The sequence below is a fragment of the Bubalus kerabau genome, chromosome 1 (genome assembly GCF_029407905.1).
Source record: "Bubalus kerabau isolate K-KA32 ecotype Philippines breed swamp buffalo chromosome 1, PCC_UOA_SB_1v2, whole genome shotgun sequence".
Classification (NCBI taxonomy): domain Eukaryota; kingdom Metazoa; phylum Chordata; class Mammalia; order Artiodactyla; family Bovidae; genus Bubalus; species Bubalus kerabau.
Genome location: NC_073624.1, coordinates 139,916,930 through 139,933,236, shown reverse-complemented (window position 1 = coordinate 139,933,236; position 16,307 = coordinate 139,916,930). Strand labels below are relative to the sequence as shown.

General features: G+C 43.4%; 1 protein-coding gene across 10 annotated transcripts in view; it reads left to right on the top strand.

Moving 5' to 3' along the window:
- Positions 1–14,391: 14,391 nt before the first annotated feature.
- RHOBTB1 (Rho related BTB domain containing 1) overlaps positions 14,392–16,307 on the top strand; it is a 76,281-nt gene continuing 74,365 nt past the window's right edge. For 3 of the 10 annotated variants that reach the window (XM_055589922.1, XM_055589908.1, XM_055589941.1), the window contains exon 1: positions 14,989–15,264. The gene's annotated coding sequence lies outside the window, so the exon portion shown is untranslated. Of the gene's footprint in view, positions 14,533–14,987; positions 15,265–16,307 lie in introns of those variants that run through there. The other 7 variants (XM_055589924.1, XM_055589907.1, XM_055589927.1 and 4 more) reach the window with 5 other exon arrangements.

Below are 16,307 nucleotides of genomic sequence, written 5' to 3'. Positions count from 1 at the left end.
CCATGAAGTGATGGGACTAGATGCCATGATCTTAGTTTTCTGAATGTTGAGCTTTAAGCCAACTTTTTCACTCTCCTCTTTCACTTTCATCAAGAGGCTTTTCAGTTCCTCTTCACTTTCTGCCATAAGGGTAGTGTCATCTGCATATCTGAGGTTATTGATATTTCTCCCAGAAATCTTGATTCAAGTTTATGCTTCTTCCAGCCCAGCATTTCTCATGATGTACTCTGCATATAAGTTAAATAGGCAGGGTGACAATATACAGCCTTGACATAATTCTTTTCCTATTTGGAGCCAGTCAGTTATGCTTACTCATCAAATAAAAAGAAAAAAATTTAGCTCCTCCGACCTATGCAATATCAAGTTCCTAAACCTTTTAAAACTAAAACCTGTTGGGTTTCTTTTGCAAGAGACTAGCTCAGAAACTTTGATTTCTGAAGGAAATCAGAGTTTAACAATTGTATACTGGACAAATCTTCAGAAAATTTACAGTCATATCAGTGTTCTAACATACGGTGCTTAAAACTCAAATGTTTGTGGCTTCAACTTGATGCTTATAAAAATGGTATCAAGTCAAGTTCCCTGTGATTTCTTCATTTAGAGATGTTTGACTTTTCCGCCTCCCTAAATTTGGCATTAGCTTTCTTGTGCTTTTAACCACATGTTTTGAGGACCCAATTACTGACTTTATAATCTGATTAATGGTGGGGTCTGTGTCTGTCTTGGCAGACACAGTGTATTTTACACTCACAAGTGATGTCTGCTCACAGGAAGTCCTTCCCCTTTGCAGCAGTATTAAATAGTGGTTATGAATTTGGATTTGAATTTAGACTTAGAATTTTAATCCTTGAACTCCCCGTTCTAAGGATATGATCTTACACAAATGACTTAACTCTCTATTCCTCGGCTTTCCCATTTGTACCATGGAGAGCACAACAGTACCTCACAGGGTTGCCATGAAGATGACATGATTCATTTTGATATTTGGCAAAACTAATACAATTATGTAAAGTTTAAAAATAAAATAAAATTTAAAAAAAAAAGAAAAGAAAAGAAAAAGCACTGGACAGAACGTGTCAGGCATGGAGTGAACATTCAGCACATGTTGTAATTGTTGTTGTTATTATTACCAGTGGGAAAGTTGTTAAGAATACTCTTTGAGGTTTCCAGAAATAGATTACAAAGTGTGTGATTATTGTAAAATCTTGGGTTCCCTCCCCACACCACGCTACATATTCTGTAGACCTGCTTTTTTAGTATTCTCACTATTAGCCTTTGATTCAGGTTAGTTTTTAGGATGGGAGAAAGAGGGAATGTGAGTTGACTCCTAAGGCCTAGTGGTGTTACAACACTGCACCTAATTCTTTGGGAACACTTGTAGTCACTCCGAAGAGGGTTATCAGCCTATTAACAGATGAGGTCCAACTGAAAATTTGTAGACTCCCACGACAGTTATTTCAGTGTGTTAATTGATCAAAATTAATGGCTAAAAATGGCTTCGAATTTAATAACATGTTTAAACAAAAGGTTTAACTCGTCAACTATGATAGTACATATTAATTTTCAAAACAGTCACATTCCTTTGCAAACAACCAACAGGCTCAGTGTATACATGGGTTTCTGTTTTCTTTGCAATCAAACACTGGACCCTTTTGAGTATCTGTCGCTAACAAGTTATAGATAACAAATTTAGATGGAGAGAATGCTTACTAACACTGGGTCAGCTGCCACCAAGCTACATTAACTAATTACAGTGTTTTATAATCAGCATTGCTGATATATACCAAACTGGCATTTTAAATGAATGCATTTGTGCTGTGTAATGATAGTTGGCAATTATCTGTGGTTTGGAGTAACCCAGGACAGTTACTCCCTGAATAATTGACCACAATGACCCACATGTCTACCCAATCAGGAAGAAGCCTCCGTGCTGTTTGGAATGACTGACCCATGCAGTACACTGTTGTGGTTTTATTAACTGTGATGTTCACAAGTGTGTTCAAGAACATTGTGGTTGTTGATAGTATTCTAGGACCACAAAGAAGAGATCCTGGTTAAATAAGCACAGGCAGCTCAACAGAGAGTATTTCCCTCTGAGGAAGGCACAGCTAACTTTCACCTATAAACGCCCTGGGAAGTCTTGCAATAAGAAAAATAACTTCCCTTAGGAAGAAGATAAAATATAAAGTAGTTCTCCAACTTACTTTAACATTTATAAAGAAAGGACTATTTCCCTTTTTAACAGAGTTTCATCCAGGGTTGGTCCAACAGAATAAACTCTGGAAAATGCTACTTGACTAATTCATTTTTATCTCCTTCTGATTATTTGTAAATTCACAACTGGATAATTCCAAAAATGCTTGTCAGTTTTCCTTCAATTTAGTTTTGCTCCCCTCTCCTCACCCTTTCTGATCCACTAAATTGCCAGATTTAGCAAATGAAAATACAGGATACCCAGCTACATGTGAATGTCAGACAATAAATACTTTTAAAATATGCCCTAAATTTCATGGGACAGGTGAATGTAACTGAGTGTCCTATATTTTATCTAGCAACCCTGACCCCCAAGCCAAATGAGAGCCATCAATAACTAATGAAACTGTCAGCTTAATTTAGTAATAAGTAAATGGAAAGAATTCATTCAATGTTTGTTGAATATTTTTTTTTAATCTTTCAAAATAAGAGAAGTGTAAAGTGCTTTTTGAGGTCACTAGGTCTTTGGTCTTTTTGTAATAATTTCAACATGCAAAGTGTATTCACTCTGGACTGCCATGAACTTTGGTACTCCAGGCTGAGGCTTTCAATTCAGAGATAAGGAAACTGGGCCCTGGGAGAAGTGATTTGACTTGCCCAAGGAAATTCTCCCATAGAGCTGTTAACAGCCACTCTTGAGACCTCAATTCCTAACTCTCAACCCACGGGTCTGAACTCCCAACAAAGTTGTCTTCTCTGTTGAACACTCTAGTTGATAAGACCAGAAAATACCAATTCCAAAAATAAAAAAAGGTGATGAACAGGTTAATAAGTGTTGTAAATAATAGAGTTAGCTAAGTTTACCATTTTAACTGATAAAGTCAAAACAAAACTGAATACATCAAAATACATTTAAAGCTTAAATTATATTGAACATAAATTTTTACCATTCAGAAGGCACTCGAGTATCTCTCAATATCTCAGCCCTCCATTTTTTGTATAATATGCAAGAGTCCAAATATAAAGAAAATTTTCAGGCATCTTTCAGGTGCCTGTGTGTTTCTATTTGTGAACTATCGTTCAGGGTATATATGCTTTTTTCCCATCCATTTGCCACCTAAAATGTATTACTAGGGAGAAACATCAAACCTAGCAAAAATCAAACAATACAAACCTCTTGCTAATAACAGCAACAGTTGTGATGAGTTCATTTCCACAGAAAGCATGTCCATGCCCAGATGGTATATCATCTTTACTGTTAAAAAGAAGTATTACTTGAACTGAGGTAGTAAAACATGCTGCACCATGCCCAACCCATAGTGGTTGCTACCTAAATATTAACTAGAATCATTACAGATTAAAAAGTCAGGTGGTCATCCCTAGACAATGTCATACTGAGTGAGCTAAGTCAGACAGAAAAGGAGAAATATCATATGACATTCCTTCTATGTGGAATCTAAAAAGAAATGATACAAATAAACGTATAAAACAGAAAGAGACTCACAGACTTAGAAAACGAACTTAACGGTTGCCGGGGGAAGTGATAGTTAGGGACTTTGGGAAGGTCATGTACACACTGCTATATTTACAATGGATAACAAACGAAGACTTACTATATTAGCACATGGAACTCTGCTCAATGTTATGTGCCAGCCTGAATGGGAAGGGGGTTTGGGGAGAATGGATACACATACATGTATGGCTGAGTCCCTTGGCTGTTCAGCTGAAAATGGCATAATATTGTTAATTGGCTATGCCCCAATACAAAATGCTTTTGTGTTTAAAAAAAAAAAAAAGGGAAAAAAAAAGTCATGTGGTCATGGATTCAACTAGAATTTATCATACTAAGGGAAGTCAGAAAAAAAAAGACAAATATCATATGGTATCACTTATATGTGGAATCTAAAATATGACACAAATGAATCTATTAAACAGAAATAGAACCAGGGACATACAGAACAGACTAAGGGTTGCCAAGGGGGAGAGAGGTGGGAGAGCGATGGAATAGGAGGCTGGGGTTAGCAGATGCAAACTATTACATATAGAATGGATAACAACAAGGTCCTACTGAGTAGCACAGGGAACAATATTCAATATCATGTGATAAACCATAATGGAAGAGTATGAAAAAGAATGTAAATGTATATACATGTATAATTGCCTTACTTTGCTGTACAGCAATAATTGACATCATAATTCAACTATATTCCATTAAAAATAAATTTAAGGAAATAATTATCAATATTTCAGAAAACAAGCCAGGTGGTTATCACAGTACTTATGATTATTATTCATCCACACTAGTACCTTACATATTATACTTTACTCTTTACAAAACAGTTGAATGGTCTCCAAGTGCCCTTTTGTGAATGATCAATGTAATGTGGGCAGTGGTTGCTGCTGCTACTGCTAAGTTGCTTCAGTCATGTCCGACTCTGTGTGACCACATAGACGGCAGCCCACCAGGCTTCCCTGTCCCTGGGATTCTCCAGGCAAGAACACTGGAGTGGGTTGCCATTTCCTTCTCCAGTGCGTGAAAGTGAAAAGTGAAAGTGAAGTCGCTCAGTCACATCCGACTCGTAGCAACCCCATGGACTGCAACCTACCAGGCTCCTCCATCCATGGGATTTTCTGGGCAAGAGTACTGGAGTGGGGTGCCATTGCCTTCTCGGGCAGTGGTTACTGTGGAATAAATAAAGCCATAAACGATAATTTTCCCTTAAAACTGAGGTTTAGTCTTAAGTCACATACATGCTTTGTAGATAGGACTAACTAGAAGAAACTATAACTAAGGAACCTTGTGAAAGTTTTATCATTCACCTTTGTTATAAACCATTTACTATGGGCTTTCTCACCCACAGCGCTATTCAAGGACCGTGGGAACAGAGACACTGCCCTTTCACCAAAACTCCAGGCTCCTTTAAAGTTGATCTGGTGAAAGGAAGTGAGATTTTTGTCTCTGACCCCAGGAGTTATCAGCTCATAATTACAAGCTAAGGGACTGCTCTCCTTCAATGTTGATCCTGAATATCTTTAACTGCTTATATCACTCACATGTGATGCAGTTAACTACTTGTTCATAAAGGCGAGTTTACCAAGTAGTAAATCATAGGTCCCGCTAAATATTATGATGAATATAAGTATTGACCGAGCTAAGGAGAGACTGCAGTTGTGTGCATGGAGACACATTCTTGACTTCAGAGGAAGGAGTCAGGTCCTCGGTGCTTTTAGATAAGGAACCATTATGAAAGTAGAGTACTGACAAAAAGAAAAAGCCTCACAATTCACCTCTATTTCTGGGGATTGACTGGTAGGTCTTCTTCCAGGTCATTGGTGTTTCTAAAACAAAAAAAAAAAACTGTATTCCTTTTAAAGTAGAGTAAATCCATAATTTACATGGAGAAGGAAATAGCAACCCACTCCAGCATTCTTGCCTGGAGAATCCCATGGACAAGAGGAGCCTGACAGGCTACAGTCCATGGGGTCGAAAGAGTTGGACATGACTCAGCGACTAAACCACCACCACCACCCATAATTTAACTGTTCAGTTCAGTCGTTCAGTCGTGTTTGACTCTTTGAGACCCCATAAATTGCAGCACACCAGGCCTCCCTGTCCATCACCAACTCCCAGAGCTCACTCAGACTCACGTCCATTGAGTCAGTGATGCCATCCAGCCATTTCATCCTCTGTCATCCCCTTCTCCTCCTGCCCCCAATACCTCCCAACATCAGGGTCTTTACCAATGAGTCAACTCATTGCATGAGGTGGCCAAAATACTGAAGTTTCAGCTTCAGCATCAGTCCTTCCAATGAACACCCAGGACTGATCTCCTTTAGGATGGACTGACTGGATCTCCGTGCAGTCTAAGGGACTCTCGAGAGTCTTTTTCAACACCACAGTTCAAAACCATCAATTCTTCGGCACTCAGCTTTCTTCACAGTCCAACTCTCACATCCATACATGACCACTGGAAAAACCATAGCCTTGACTAGACGAACCTTTGTTGGCAAAATAATATCTCTGCTTTTAAATATGCTATCTAGGTTGCTCATAACTTTCCTTCCAAGGAGTATGGGTCTTTTAATTTCATGGCTGCAATCACCATCTGCAGTGATTTTGGAGCCCCAAAAAATAAAGTCTGACACTGTTTCCACTGTTTCCCCATCTATCTGCCATGAAGTGATGGGACCAGATGCCATGATCTTAGTTTTCTGAATGTTGAGCTTTAAGCCAACTTTTTCACTCTCCACTTTCACTTTCATCAAGAGGCTTTTGAGTTCCTCTTCACTTTCTGCCATAAGGGTGGTGTCATCTGCATATCTGAGGTTATTGATATTTCTCCCGGCAATCTTGATTCCAGCTTGTGTACTTATACACTAAATTTCAAAGTATTTACTTTCATGTGGTCAGAAGGTCAGGGTTAGCATTCTGGGTTAGAACTCAGGTTCTTCATCTGCTAACAGAGAGCAAGTCACCCTCTAATAAACTTCACTTGTTTCCCTCATAGCTTAGTTGGTAAAGAATCTGCCTGCAATGCAGGAGCCCCTGGTTTGATCCCTGGTTTGGGAAGATCCCCTGGAGAAGGTAAAGGCTACCCACTCCAGTATTCTGGCCTGGAGAATTCCATGGACTGTATAGTCCTTGGGGTCACAAAGAGTCGGAGAGACTGAGCGACTTTCACTTTCATTTTTCCCACCTCTCATATTTGAGATAATAATTCTCAAGGTGTCTTGAAGATTAAATGACATGTATATTAGAGATGCCCAGTAAGCAGAAAAATGTGACAGGACCATAGGCAGAATTAGTTTTCTGAAATCGGTTTTGTGTGTGCGTGTGTAGTCCATTTATTTTTCTAGTTTCTGTATGTAGTTTAGCACACTTCTATAGGTAGGATGGGGTGCGGAGGAAATGCAGCAATTACAAGTCACTGGCAAAGCAAAAAAACTCAAATCTCAAAAACTTTCTGCCTTATGGAGAGAAGTCGGCGGAGGCTATTCTGTATAATACTTACAGTCAGCCTCGGGGGCTGAATTATGGGAATGATACAGTTCCTATATGACTGATCTTTGTACTCCCAAATGCAAGGATGCCCTGTGCCGCACAGGATTTTTAAATGGCTTCAGGATGAGTCATTTTACACTTACCAGTGTGTAGAGAGTTTCACATTTTACAAGACATTTTCCACAGATGTTATTTCATTTAGTCTCAACAACTCTTTAGAAAGTTATTATTCTCATCTTCATTTTACACATGGAAATCTGAAATGCAATAGGGACTAGCACAGAATTATAGGTCTAGTTAGTGGGATGGCAAAAATACAATTCCATTTTCCTACTCTTTCTCTGCTCTATGCTCCTCTTAATGTGTTTCGGTTTGAGGTTTTTGTTTTTCTTTTATTTTTTAAACTAGTGTCATGAAAAGAAACAGTTTTGTATTTTTGGCATGACACATTTGGTCGGGCAAGATAGCCTTAAAAATGCCACGACCACATAAATCTTGTCATTTACTTGTAATCAGGTAAAATTGAAGCCTGATACTAATACCTTTTGTAATATGAGGAACATAGCTTCTTTTAAACAAGTGTCCATTTCACATGCATATTTTTCCCCAATACAGATTTCCATTTTTTTAATCAAAAATAATGTGCATTAGACTGTTTTTCTTCTTTCTAGAGATGTGATATACATGTTTCACAATTAGCAGCTCTGTACTAAACAAAGCCAGACAGAGGCCCATAAAAGCTGTCTGCTACCTCCTCTCACAGATGCTGAGCTAGACCGGTGAACAGTCATCTTGGTAAGAGAGACTGTGACAAGAAGATGAATGTAGCAACAATTGCGGAGCTCACAAAAATCACGTTTTCAACAAACCCGACCCACCAACAAAACCTAATGAAGGAATCCCCAGAGAAAGGATTTTATGCAAACCTGCACAAATACATTTAACATGCTCTAGGCAAAGAATACTTCTTTGTCTGTTTCCAACACATGGCCTATATCCACTGTTGCCCAGTCACAAAAGGAACTCTAGTGCAAAAAAATTTCCACCTTCAGAGAACTGACAACTAAAAGCACACTGCATTTAAGGCTTCTATCTTTAAATGGGTAACAAAGGAAATGCCAAGACGGGATCCACTAGAAACCGCATCAAGGTCAACAGCGATAACCAGACTACAAATTCAAGACTGGGAGTTAGTTTACACTTGTAGCTTTCAGGTAAAGAACATTTCCTTTAGTTGATTCCCACAGCCAAGACTAACTTGGATTTCTCTAGAAAATAGGAACTTTAAAGACCATAAGAGCAGGTATGATTCACAGCTGACATCAATTCCCAATTAGTCAAAACTCCATATAGCTGGCCTCCTGAAGCTAAAGGGTCTTCTCGTTACCCAACTGAAAGTGATTCGGGCAAAGCCTGCCTGTGGTACTGGGGAAAGGGGTTCCTGATGCAAGGTTTTTCCATGTGTATATAAAAGACAAGAGAAATGAGGAGGGGGCCCCGGATGGCATGCTGAACAGCGTCAGGTCCCAGAGCAGTCTGACATCTGGGAGAAGCACTTACTCCGGCGGAAGTACTAGAGATCCAGAATACAAGTTTCAGGAGAAACAAAGGGTCTTCGGAGGGTCAGGTCATTTACTTCCCCATTAATGAAGAGCCCCAGACAGGGTCTGTCTTACCTTTCTGCCACCATTCGCTGGAGAGGCACACACCCTCCTGCCTGCTCCGTCAAGACTGACCCCACTGCCTGGAGGTGGGAGCCATAGCCGTGGTCGTTCCGGAAAGCCAGCGTGCAAGACAATTTGGATAAAGTCATCCCTAAGCCAATGCTTAAGTTCAGTGCCCACGGGCCTTACTTAGTTCTCTAGTCCAGATGCATTTCTTCAAAAGCCAGCATACCCCCTTTACTACATCTCCAGCCACCTGATCTGTAAAGTACCGCAAAGTCGTTGGCTGTTCCCGTTAACTCTGGGAATATGCTCCGGCAACTGTTTTTCATTATCTTTCTACCAAACACTTTTCTACCAAACTCCTTAAAATAGGTGCATGTCTTCAAACACTGGTAGTGCTTGTCCATGAAATTTGCTGCCTAACACCTGAAACTTGCCATCCAGGATGACATCCTTTAAACAGCCAAGTACAACACCCCATTCTGCATCCAAGGAGAAGGCGATGAATGGTCCGCACAAACCAAGCCTCGCTCAAGCTTCTTGCAGTCTTAGCTGCATCCCTGGCTCAGATCGCCAGAAGTGGCCTCTGCGCCTGCGCGGAGGCGGGGCCTCGAGTAGTTCGGCAGTGGCCACGTGCCAGCCAGGATCTGCGGGTCTGTTACCGACAGATGAGGAGCAGGTTTATTAAATAATAGAGAAAGACCCTCTCTAAAGGAGTTTTATGTAAGTACTTCAGAATACTTAATGTAAATACCTGAAAAGATTCTCTAAAACGAATGGCAGCAGAAATGTTGGATGCTAGTGGCTGGATTGAAAATGGTGTTATCTTGAAGGAGTATTTATTTTGCAGTTTGAAAGTTCTGTGATCCCAGAATATACTTTTGGGGGAAAAAAAACCCTCTCAAAATTCAGTAGTTTAAAAAATCCAGTTATAAAGTAGGCCAAAGAGATGAACAGTTATTTCCACAAAAAAGATATAATGGCACATGAGAAGAGGTTCAGTATCATTCAGTTCAGTTCAGTCGCTCAGTCCTATCCTACTGTTTGCGACCCCAAGGACTGCAGCACGCCAGGCCTCCCTGTCCATCACCAACTCCCGGAGCTTGCTCAAACTCATGTCCATCGAGTCCATGATGCCATCCAACCATCTCATCCTCTATCGTCCCCTCTCCTCCTGCCTTCAGTCTTTCCCAGCATCAGGGTCTTTTTCAATGAGTCAGTTCTTCAGTATCATTAGTCGTTGGGGAAATCCAGATTAAAACCACCATAATTTGTCCATAAAAAGCTACTGAACAAATGAAATTTTTTTAAGAGTAATAACATCAAATACTGATGAGAACATGGAGGAACTAGATTTCTTATAATATTACTGCTGCTGCTGCTGCTAAGTCACTTCAGTTGTGTCTGACTCTGTGCGACCCCGTAGACAGCAGCCCACTAGGCTCCTCTGTCCCTGGGATTCTCCAGGCAAGAACACTGGAGTGCGTTGCCATTTCCTTCTCCAATGCATGAAAGTGAAAAGTGAAAGTGAAGTTGCTCAGTCGTGTCCGACTCCTAGCGACCCCATGGACTGCAGCCTACCAGGCCCCTCCGTCCATGGGATTTTCCAGGCAAGAGTACTGGAGTGGGGTGCCATTGCCTTCTCCCTCATATATTACTAGTGGGAACATAAAATGGTACAGGCACTCTGGAACACAGTTTGACAGTTTTTTAGCATATGACCCAGCATTCTTGGGCATTCATCCCAAAGAAATAAAAACTTAAGTTCACACAAATACCTACAAAACCAGCAAAACTGAAGCTACTCAAAAAGTCCTTCAACAGGAAAGCAGATGAACAAATTCTGGTATATCCACCCAAAAGAAATTTACTCAGCATTAAAATGAAGTACTGATATATGCTACACCCCGGATGAATCTCAAGAGCATTCTGCCTAGTAAAAAAGAATTCATTCAATCTCAAAACATTATCTACTGTATGCTCTCATTAATACAAGCCTCAAAATGACAAAATTCTAGACATGGAGAACAGATTAGTGGTTGGTGGAAGGATGCAAATACCAAGACTTAGCATGATGCTGTTCTATGATACGAAACATCTCTGTATCTTGACTGTGAGAATTTTTTTAATGCTGTGACTTTGGCAAATAATTACCATAAAAGGTAGTCAAAAGTTTTTATACCACTTTTGTGCAGTACAAACCTGAATGTTTAAAGACATAGTGTTTGTTTAATTATACTTAAGTACCAACTTTTACTGGAAAAGGTCAGTTTTCATTCCAATCCCAAAGAAAGGCAATGACAAAGAATGCTCAAACTACCGCACAATTGCACTCATCTCATAGGCTAGTAAAGTAATGCTCCAAATTCTCCAAGCCAGGCTTCAACAGTACGTGAACCGTGAACATCCAGATGTTCAAGCTGGTTTTAGAAAAGGCAGAGGAACCAGAGATCAAATTGCCAACATGCGTTGTATTATCAAAAAAGCAAGAGTTCCAGAAAAACATCTATTTCTGCTTTATTGACCAAAGCCTTTGATTGTGTGGATCACCACCAACTGTGGAAAAGTCTGTGGAAAAGAGATGGGAATACCAGACCACCTAACCTGCCTATTGGGAAATCTGTATGCAGGTCAGGAAGCAACAGTTAGAACTGGACATGGAACAACAGACTGGTTCCAAATAGGGAAAGGAGTAGGTCAAGGCTATATATTGTCACCCTGCTTATTTAACTTATATGTGGAGTACATCATGAGAAATGCTGGGCTGGGTGAAGCACAGGCTGGAATCAAGAGGTGGGAGAAATATCAATAACTTCAGATATGCAGATGACACCACCCTTATGGCAGAAAGTGAAGAGGAACTAAAAAGCCTCTTGATGAAAGTGAAAGAGGAGAGTGAAAAAGCTGGCTTAAAGCTCAACATTCAGAAAATGAAGATCATGTCATCTGGTCCCATCACTTCATGGCAAATAGATGGGGAAACAATGGAAACAATAAGAGACTTTATTTTGCGGGGGGCTCCAAAAGCACTGCAGATGGTGACTGGAGCGGTGAAATTTAAAGATGCTTACTCTTTGGAAGAAAAGTTATGACCAACCTAGACAGCATATTCGGAGAAGGCAATGGCACCCCACTCCAGTACTCTTGCCTGGAAAATCCCATGGACAGAGGAGCCTGGTGGGCTGCAGTCCATGGGGTCGCTAAGAGTCGGACACGACTGAGCGACTTCACTTTCACTTTTTAGTTTTCATGCATTGGAGGAGGAAATGGCAACCCACTCCAGTATTCTTGCCTGGAGAATCCCAGGGACGGGTGAGCCTGGTGGGCTGCTGTCTATGGGGTTGCACAGAGTCGGACACGACTGAAGCAACTTAGCAGCAGCAGCAGCAGCAGCAGACAGCATATTAAAAAGCAGAGACATTACTTTGCCAGCAAATGTCAATCTAGTCAAGGCTATGGTTTTTCCAGTAGTCATGTATGGATGTGAGAGTTGGATAAAGAAAGCTGAGTGCCGAAGAATTGATGCTTTTGACCTGTGGTGTTGGAGAAGACTCTTGAGAGTCCCTTGGACAGCAAGGAGATCCAACCAGTTCATCCTAAAGGAGATCAGTCCTGAATATTCATTGGAAGGACTGATGTTGAAGCTGAAACTCCAATATTTTGGCCACCTGATGCAAAGAACTGACTCATTTGAAAAGACCCTGATGCATGGGATCACAAAGAGTTGCATACAACTGAGTGACTGAACTGACTGACTGACCTGCTGCTTAAAGATGCCATTTAACTTTTTAATTCATAACTGAGGAAATGAAAGAAATTAAGAAAAAGCAGGATGTCAAAAGGCCAGTTAGTGATATAATAATGCCTTAGCATAATCTGACCGAGGTGCAAATGCAACTGTCAAAATTTCAGAAAACTACTTCTATGTGCCTCAGTTTCGTCATCTTTAAAATGGTTATGTTAATAAGGGTATCTACCTCATCAACTAGTGTGAGGCTTAATTGAGAAAATGTGTTTGAAACCTCCTGGCCTAGCCCATTGCCTGCCAGATGTAAAGGCCATAATACATGTTGATTCCTATTTCTTTTGAGTTTCTATACTATTTCTTATCTCCCATTGCAGTCTGATGAGAAATGGCTTGCACTAAATAAAATTTTCTCAAGAAATATGTTACTGAAAAAAAAGGTTATATTGATTCAACCTTTCAAAATAGAGTCACTTTTATATAGACTAAGCAAAGTCTGTTTTGTGCCAAGTAAATGATCACCCCCTCATGTGTCTGTCTTGAGGTTCTTAGAGTAGACCCCCATAATCTGACTTTTCATTGTCCTCTCTTCTGGGTATTAAAGATTAGAGACTAATAATTCTATTTTCAAAGACACTTCAGTGAGGATGGCTTAAAAAAGAAGGTTGCCCTTAATACCTTTCCTTGTAAAAACATTGAATGTCACTATATTCTGGGGTCTCTGGGGAATTCAGAGAGCACCAGGCAAGACTTGGTCTCCAAAGGGAATATACACAAATGGGGAAGAGTAGGAACATCCAGTGTAGTAAAACTCATCTGGGGAGCCTATGGTTTCTTGGAGGAAACTGAGGTAGGAGAAGTGTGTTTGCATTTATCATCTTTTTGATGTTCTGTTTCTTGAGGGATAACACAGAGACAGTCTTTGCAGTAGAATATGGGTCCTTCTTTCCCAGCTCTGCAAATCCATTACCTGAGAACTCCTTGAGGACTAAGGACACATTGTTGCCATCTTTGTATCCCCAGCCCTTAGGACACAGATAGCCTCCTCAATAAAGGTTTATCAAATGAATGAGGGCTTCCCAGGTGACACAGTGGTAAAGAATCCGCCTGCCAATGCAGGAGACACAGGAAGCATAGGAAACGCAAGAGATTCAGGTTCGATCCCTGGGTCAGGAAATTCCCCTGGAGTAGGAAATGGCAACCCACTCCAGTATTCTTGCCTGAAAAATTCCAAGGACAGAGGAGCCTGGCTGGCTACAGTCCATGGGGTAGCAAAGAGTCTGACACGACTTAGCACAGCACAGCACAAATGAATAAACCCTTTAACCTTAGCTGAACACATCAATACCTTTAGCCCCTAATTGCTCCTTTAGAGGATGGGAATGAGATGGTTTAAAACACACATTTTAATAGCTGACTGAAAAGAAAGTGCCTTGGGGGCCAGCACCGGGTTGATTGTGTTCATTGTCAGAGCTTCACAGATTACCTGACATTCTGTAGGAAATAGACATCATTTATGTGCATGCATGAAAACTGCCTCTGGTCCGTCCTCAGCTCACAGCCTGGAAGAGTAAGGAGGAGTTCAGCAGGGTATCCAAGAATTCTGACAACCCACAAGCGGTCTGAAGTCAATTTCACTTCCTCACCCAGCCATTTATAAAAGGTTGTAAATCTCCTCCTTACTCGGGTCGGGGGCAGCCGGTGCGTCCTTACGCCCCTTGCAGGGACCCCACGAGCCAAGTCACAGAGGAAGGTAACCCAGAGTCGAGCCGAGCAGCACGTGCAGCGCCCAGGGGAGGAGGAGGCTGGGCTAACGCAGCTCTTAGTCAGCAGCTGGGCTCGGTTTTGAAACAAAAGCCAATGTCCTCCCTTGGAGTCCGCGGCCGGTCAGCTCCTGGGGGGAAGAGAGCCATGCTGCCCAGCCGGTTAGTGGCCCAACTTACTTTTCCAGAGCCTGGGACAAAGGGCCAGCAGTTGTATGCGAATGGGTGGGGTGCTGGGGACAGAGGACGTGGGGAGGGCGGGGGCGAGGGAGGCTACAGCTCGCCCTGCTCCTCCCTTCCCGGCCACTAGCAAACAGGGCTGGGGTCTCCCAGGCTCGGCACACGTTAGCCCCCGGCAGGCAGCCTCCGAGCCCAACCCCACCCCACCCCCACCCCCATGGTCTGCGTAAAAACTAAGGCACCTTTGCAACCCGCACCCTAGCGCACAGACACACCAGGCCTGGGTTTCATGAATGAAATCCAATCGTGCGGATATAAATAGCCGCGAAGGCTGCTAACGTCACAGAGCAGGCGGCGGTCGCCACCGCGGCGGAGCTGGGTGCCGAGCGCTCTCCATTCCTCCCGGCCGGCCAGCCTGGGAGCCGGGCGGGGGCGGGAGGAAAGGGGGAGGGCTGGGGGACGGAAAGGGGCGAGCCCCTCTGGCCCGGCACCGGGAAGAGCTGCCGCCACGGCGCGGGGCGAGCCCAAGAGGCGAGGCAGAGCCATGCTGCCTTTGTGCAAAGTTGGGCGGCGGGCGGCGCGCCGCGCGCAGGGGCCCGGCACACCCGCGACCGCGCGCAGTCGTGGCTGCTGCTGAGTGGCGGGGACCACCCCCCACCCCAGCTCCCCCAGCCCTTGAAGGCGGAGAGAGCTCGCGTCTCGCTCGGCTTCAGGGTAGGTTCTGTGTCGTGAGTGCGCTATGCTGTGAAACTTCTCCGAGCAGCCGCCGCGGAGCACCCCCCACCCCACCCCGCCCCGGCCCCGGCGGGTGGCCTATGGGGGCCCCGGGCCGCGCCACGCGGCCGGCCGCGTCCCGAGCAAGAGTCGTGGGACCGAGCTGCTCTGGGAGCCGCCCTCGCCTTCTCTGCGAGGCCGGGAACCCTCCCATCAGAGGCCAGCAGAAGAGATTTCTAGGAGCGCCTGCACAGCCGCACCCCTAACTTGGAGCTGAGAAAATGCACAACAGGGCACCCTTAGAAGGAGGGCTGCGCCAGGGAGGGGGTGGGGGACGTGCCGCGCCGACCACAAGGCTCTTTTCCTTGGAAGGTGGTGGGGAGCCAGAGGAACTGCACAGGGGGAGACACTAGCCCCTTTGGCGCTTGCACCCCCAAGAGAGTTGACCGGTCAGCCCACAGTTTGGCGCTCCCCACCCCCAGCCCGGTGTCTATGGAGTCTGTTGTGAGTCGCTGTGACAACAGCAGGAGCTGCCGTGAGGGGCTTGCAGAACACCTTACCTAGTCTCTGCGTGCTCAGGTTTTGGGGAGAAAAACAGGGTGGGGGTGGAAGGGTGGCGTGGGAGGAAGATGTGCAGACAAGGGAATCCAACCCCCTCTACAAAAAAAGAAGTGGAAGGAAGGCTCAACCATGTAAGAATGTATCATTTGATCCTGCTGTTAGTTCTGCCGTTTCTACCCTCAGCAGTATCAAACATCTCAACTGAGGAGCAATGTCAATATTTAGACTTGGACAAGCCAGAAAGTTAGAAGGGAGTGCCAAGCGCAGGGTTTTGACTTGGCTTTGCACGTCAGCACACAAGCTGTGCCTTTCTAGCTGACTGTACACATTTGCTGGGGGGTGGGGGGAATGCATGAAGATTAATATACACACAAAGGCGCTCAGACCTAGGAAGAGGAGAAGAGGCTCTTTGACTTTGAACTCCCCCTCCCCAGCCTGTGCTGTTCCCGAAGCTTTGTTGAACCCCAGCCAGATGCACAGCT